This window comes from Mauremys reevesii, linkage group 1, assembly GCF_016161935.1.
Source record: "Mauremys reevesii isolate NIE-2019 linkage group 1, ASM1616193v1, whole genome shotgun sequence".
Lineage (NCBI taxonomy): Eukaryota > Metazoa > Chordata > Testudines > Geoemydidae > Mauremys > Mauremys reevesii.
This window is the reverse complement of record NC_052623.1, coordinates 213760652-213766755: the sequence shown is the minus strand read 5'-3', so window position 1 is coordinate 213766755 and position 6104 is coordinate 213760652.

Here is a 6104-nt window from a genome sequence, read left to right as displayed (position 1 = left end):
CCACCACTGTCCGTGGATATCTCCAAGGAGGAAGTTGAATGGAGCGAGGAGGATGAGTTATTGGAGGACGAAGAGGAGGAGGAGGAGGACAGTGCACAGGCGGTAAGTGGGGAATCCATTTTCATCCCTAGCCAGGAACTATTCTTAATGCAGGAGCCAATAGCCCCCACCCCCACTTCCATGATCCTGGAGAAGGTACTTCTGGCGAGTGAGCCTGATCGGAGCCATGCAGTGGCGGGGTGGGGGGTGGGTAAAACACAGCCACGTTGGGCTGTTTGCGTTTAGTTTAAAGGGCTCATCCCTGCTCAGAGCCTCATCGGAGCCACGCAGTGGGTGCGAGTCTGTGTGTGTGTGTTGTGTGAAGCAATCATCCCAGAGAGCCTGCAGGACCTCCTTTTATACTGCAAACCTACCAGGCATTGCTTGCTATGAGACAGGGGGCCCAGCAGATTGAAAGTATTGAAATGAATGCGGAAGAAACAGAACCCCGTGTGCCCCTAGGGCTTACCATGGCTGGCTGCAAGCTGAATTCTGTTGCCCGGCTGTGTGTGATGTGCTGTGTACTATGAATTGCCTGTTTCACTGAGAAACAGTGTGTCCTTTGTTCTCTGAAATGTATCTTTTAAAATACTACTCTTCCTTTTTCTCCTCCTGCAGGTGCAAATGTTTCAACGCAGCCCCAATCTACTCCATCCAAGAGGCTGGTCCAGATTAGAAGGCAGAAAAAAGGAACTCGGGACGACATATTCGCCGAGCTCATGCAGTCCTCCAGCGCTGATAGGGCCCGCTGAATGCGTGGTGGTAAACAATTGCGCAGTCACGTAATGCATTACAGGAACACGAAGAGAGGAGGAGGCGCGCGATGAGAGCAGGCAGGACACTATGGTCGAGCTCATGGGGGAGCAAACTGACATGCTGCCCTGTATGGTGGATCTAATGCAGGAAAGGCAGAAAGATCACAGATTGCCGCTGCTGCCCCTGTATAACTGCCCTCCCTCCTCCCCAAGTTCCATAGCCTCCTCACCCAGACGCCCAAGAACACAACGGGGGAGGTCTAAGGGGACTCACACACTCAACCCCAGAGGCTCACCCAAGCAGCAGAAAGTTGGCATATGTGAACTTTTGATTTGGTTTCTGGACTTCTCCTTCCCTTCTTCTCCACCCCCATAACCCAACCCCTCCTCCCCCCATTTACCTTCTGATTTCTCTCCATGTGTTGTGCAATGAATACTAAAGAATGGTTTTTAAACAATTGTGACTTTATTTCCTTTCTTATATATAGGGGCGGTAACTTCAAGATAAACAAACACAAGTGTCACACTGTACCCTGGCCAATCATGAAACTGTCTTTCAAAGCTTCTCTGATGCACAGCACACCCTGCTGCACTCTTCTAATCGCCTTGTTCTCTGGCTGTGCGAAATTGGCCACCAGGCAAGTTGCCTCAACCTCCCATTCCGACATAAACGTCTCCCACTTACTCTCACAGATATTGTGGAGCACACAACAAGCAGCAATTACAATTGGAGTATTGGTTGTGCTGAGATCTAACCAAGTCAGTAAACTGCACCAGCGCTCTTTCAAACGTCCAAAAGCACATTCGACCACCATCCTGCATTTGCTTAGCCTATAGTTGAACTGCTCCTTACTACTGTCCAGGGTGCCTGTGTACGACTTCATGAGCCATGGCATTAAGGGGTAGGCTGGGTCCCCCAGGATAACTATAGGCATTTCCACATCCCCAACAGTAATTTTCTTGTCTGGGAAGTAAGTCCCTTCCTGCAGCTGTTCCAACAGACCAGAGTTCCTGAAGTTGCGAGTGTCATGCACTTTCCCGGCCATCCCACCTTGATGTCAGTGAAATGTCCTTTGTGATCCACCAGTGCTTGCAGCACCATGGAAACGTACCCCTTACAGTTTACATATTGGCCGCCCCGGTGTGCCGGGGCCAAGATAGGGATATGCGTTCTGTCTATCGCCCCACTGCAGTTAGGGAACCCCAGCGCATTAAAGCCATCCACAATGGTCTGCACATTTTCCAAAGTCACTACCCTTGATAGCAACTGGTCAATGATTGCATTGGCTACTTGCAGCACAGCAGCCCCTATGGTAGATTTGCCCACTCCAAACTGATTCCTGACTGACTGGTAGCTGTTGGGCATTGCAAGCTTCCACAGTGCTATGGCCACGCACTTCTCAACTGTGAGGGCTGCTCTCATTTTGCTGTCTGTGCTTCAGGGCAGGGAACAGCAAGTCACAAAGTTCCCTGAAAGTGGCCCTATGCATCAGAAAGTTTCGCAGCCACTGGGAATCATCCCAGATCTGCAAAACTATGTGGTCCCACCAGTCTGTGCTTGTTTCCTGGGCCCAAAATTGGCGTTCCACGGCATGAACCTGGCCCAACACCACCATGATCTCCCAATCGCTGCATGCTGTGCTTCTAGGAACAGAGGTGTCCATGTCCTCATCAGTACAGTAATCGCTCTGTCGTCGCTTCCTCGCCCATTTTTGCAGAAACTTCACATACTGCTGGATAATGCGTGAGGCATTTACAATGGTCAAGACTGCAGCAGAGATCTGAGTGGGCTACATACTTGCCGCGCTATGGTGCCTGCATGGGTAATCCTGGAAAAATGGCATGAAACGTAGGAGAGCTGTTCGGTTCAAGATGGCTGATAAAAGGCGGGAAATGGTTTCCTTCTGTAGCTTTCAGTGGAGCCCAGCACCGACAACATGGAGAAATTTGCTACTGATGCAAGAATGGGAGAGCAGAGTTTGCAGCGGAAGCTGTGCTGCTCGGTTGACGATTATTCTGCCAGGTGAGTTCTTTCACCCGACCTTCTCAACCTTCCTTTATATTTCCTATTCTATTTAATTAGCCTTTGGTTTTTTAAATTGAGTTCAATTTTTTTTACTCTTATAATTTTTTAGTCCCAACAAAAATAACCTTTTACCACGTTCTTACAAACTCCTCTCTCTTGTTGCTTTCTCTAGTTTCCCCTCTTTCTTCTATTTAAGATAACCTTTCTTTCCTTTTTTCCTCTAAGCCTAAGCAATCTTTCTTTTTTTAAAACTCCTTTTCTTTAAGGCCTCTGTAGCGAGATGGCATAGTCTCCTGTCCTGACAGACAGGGAGGGATCCGTGAACGCCCCCCTGGTGGGTAGAACGGGGACTTGCATGGCCTCCCCGCTGGAAGCAGAGGGGTGGGACAGGAAGCAGAACTATAAAAGGCTGGTCCTCCAGCTCAGTCGGGGGAGGGCTGCCTGAGGAGCAGGACGTCTCTTCCCCGTTGCGTGAGCCCAGACCTAACGGAGACCGCTCTCCTGACAGAGACCCAGAGGTGCTGACAAAGCTGCCAGATGCCAGGATCTCCGAGGAGCTGGGGGGGCTGCCACTAGCTGTCTATCCCAGCGAAGCGAACAACAACCCTGGAACCCATGTACACACGGAATGGGTGTGTCGGATGGAGCCAAGGGAAGCAGAATTAGGTTTGGCTGTGTTATTGACTACAAGCCAGCCAGCGTGTGGCGGCTGGACTTTCCCGCTGACCCAGTGGCGGACAACTCCACTGCTGTTAGGGTCCTGGGCTGGGATGCAGTGGAATGGGAGGACCTGAGTTCCTCTGCCCCTACCACCTCAACGTCAGGAGTGGCAGCCTCCCCCCTGGTTGTCAGGAGGCCTGAATTGGTCTGGCACCCACCTGAATCCAGATGCCAGATGGTTGTCCTGACATTCCCACCAGAGAGCTAACCTCCCCTAGACTGCGACAGCTTTGCCGGACTGTAGGCCAGAGCCCCCTACTTGACTGCTGCCCTACCTGATCAAGGGCCAGGCAAATGGACCTCCTGCTGCTCTGCCTGCCTGACTGTAGGCCAGATCCCTTCTCGACTGACGCCCTGCCTGATTGAGGGCCCGGGCAAACAGACTCTCTACCGTTACTTGGCCTGACTGCAGGCTAGAGCCATTAACACTGAGCTAATTTTCCCTGAACCACCGACCCGGAAGTATCATAGCAAGGGTGTGGTCTCCCACCCAGATGGACGGACGGTGGGGCCTGGGGACTGCAAACCCTTTACAGCCTCTCTTTCTACTCATTCGTACTTTTTCTCTAAATATGTCAAAACACAAGCACACAACCTTCCCCCGGCCAAACACAGAAAAATAATACAAAATAAATTTTCAAAATGGCCGTGGCATCAAAAACGTACCACGACTGGAAATGGGGACGGAGGGCAGGGCGTAAATGCAACACGGTGCATGGAAACCTGTCCAAAAGTACATGATGATGAAAGCTATCGAGCAGTTAACTACTCACATGGCTGGGCAGGGCAGGCAGCCAGTTGGGAAGAAGCCATGTGTTCCACCTTGCTCCAGGTGGGCTCTGATGCACCAAGCCCCCAGAGAAGGGAGGCTGGCTTTTCCCAGACCTAGGGCAGCTGGGCAGCTTCAATGAGCTGGCTCTCCGCAGTGCACATTGTTCTTATCCTATGGACCAATGTCCATAGGCTGCAGCAGGCTGGAGGCTGGTTCTTGAAGGCCTCCAGGATGAAGATGGTCTGAGAAGCCAGGCATCGGACTGAGGACTTGCTGTCCTGCTGTAAGCCTTTGAGGTCTAAGATTGAAAGGAAGGAAATGGAGGTCAGACCCATGGCACTCTGGAGAGCCCTGGCAGGCCAAGCCAGCTCTGTACCTCTCGGCCCACAACAAGGAGGCAGCAGGCCAGGTGGCAGGAGGCAGGGGACTAGCGGGAACAACCAGCAACCCTCACTAAACATCCCCGCCGCCCTCCACAGCTGGGGGAGCCTCCAGACACAGGCAAGAAGTCCCAATGAACCCCATTCACTCACTATTTCTAGGACTGCCTCCTCCCTGCAGTATCTGAGAGCCTCATCCCTGCCTGTATTTACCCTCCCCCTTCCCCCCCAATGCATAGATGGGCACTTAGGTCTAGAGAGGGGGAGAGTCACAAAAGGGGCTTGGGCATTGTTAGGCGCTGCCTAACTTCAGGTGCTCTGCTGCCCTCCAGGAAATGCCGAGGAGGGAGTTCAGCCATTCTCTAGCTCCAGTTGGGAGGCCCAGCTGTGAATCTGCTCTGGGAGTGAGGAGTCTGAGCTATGTCACCCACCCTTCCCTTTTCCCGAACAAATGTGGTGGAGATGCTGCTCTGCCCTGTGCTGCCCAGGAGTCCGGACACGCAGCAGGGAGGTAGGTGACCGGACGTCACTTCAGCCTCATTTGGAGCAGTGGCTTGACCCCAGGTGTCCCACGTGGAGGTGACTGCTCCAAACACTGGGCTAGTGAGTGCAAGGGGGGAGGCAGCACCCCACTTTGGCTGTGTTTGTGGGGGGCAATCATCTGCGAAGGCCAGCCAGCTCAGGCCCAGTTTGGGGATCTACCAGGCCACAGCTCTGAGGTCAGGGCTAAGTGCCTGGGCACATGCCAACCAGCAGACACGACAGGGTGAGGGGGCAGCTGATCAGGGGGTTGGGGATTGACATTTTGCATCCCCTTGTGGCTCTCGCCTGTGACCACGTTGCTGGCGTCGGAGATTGAACCCACCCTGCAGGCCTGGGCCATTCATCCCCCTAGTGCTCAGTACTCAAAGCGGGACCACTCACTGTCGCAGATGGCGTCCAGCTTGTCCTGGCTCCCTGGTCCAGCTTCCGGGCAGTGAGCCCTACACACACAAACAGCTCATCACATCCCGCGTCCCCAGCAAGGGTGTTAAAGAGCCTGTCACCCTCCAAGCACCGGCTTTCCCCGCCCCTCACTGGCCAGGACACGCTCCTGAATCCCCAGGGGAAAGGGCGAGTCCCCAGAGATGGCTACAGGGCTGGTTGCCAAAGGAGAGCACAGCGCCTTGAAGGTCCACTACCAGGAGCCCATGGTGGGGTGGGGGCGGAGAATGGGGACTGCATGAGGAGCAGTGGGCTTAGAGGGTCCCATCAGCCGATCAGGGCAGTTTGGGGTGAGCTTGCTCCTGTGGGTTTCTGACACCCCTTCGCCTTCATTAGGGAATCAGGAGCCCAGGGATCACTTCTCACTGCTGGCAGGGACTGAGGAGAGCCTGGGACCAGATCCAACCCCTCTGCTAAAGGGACCCCTC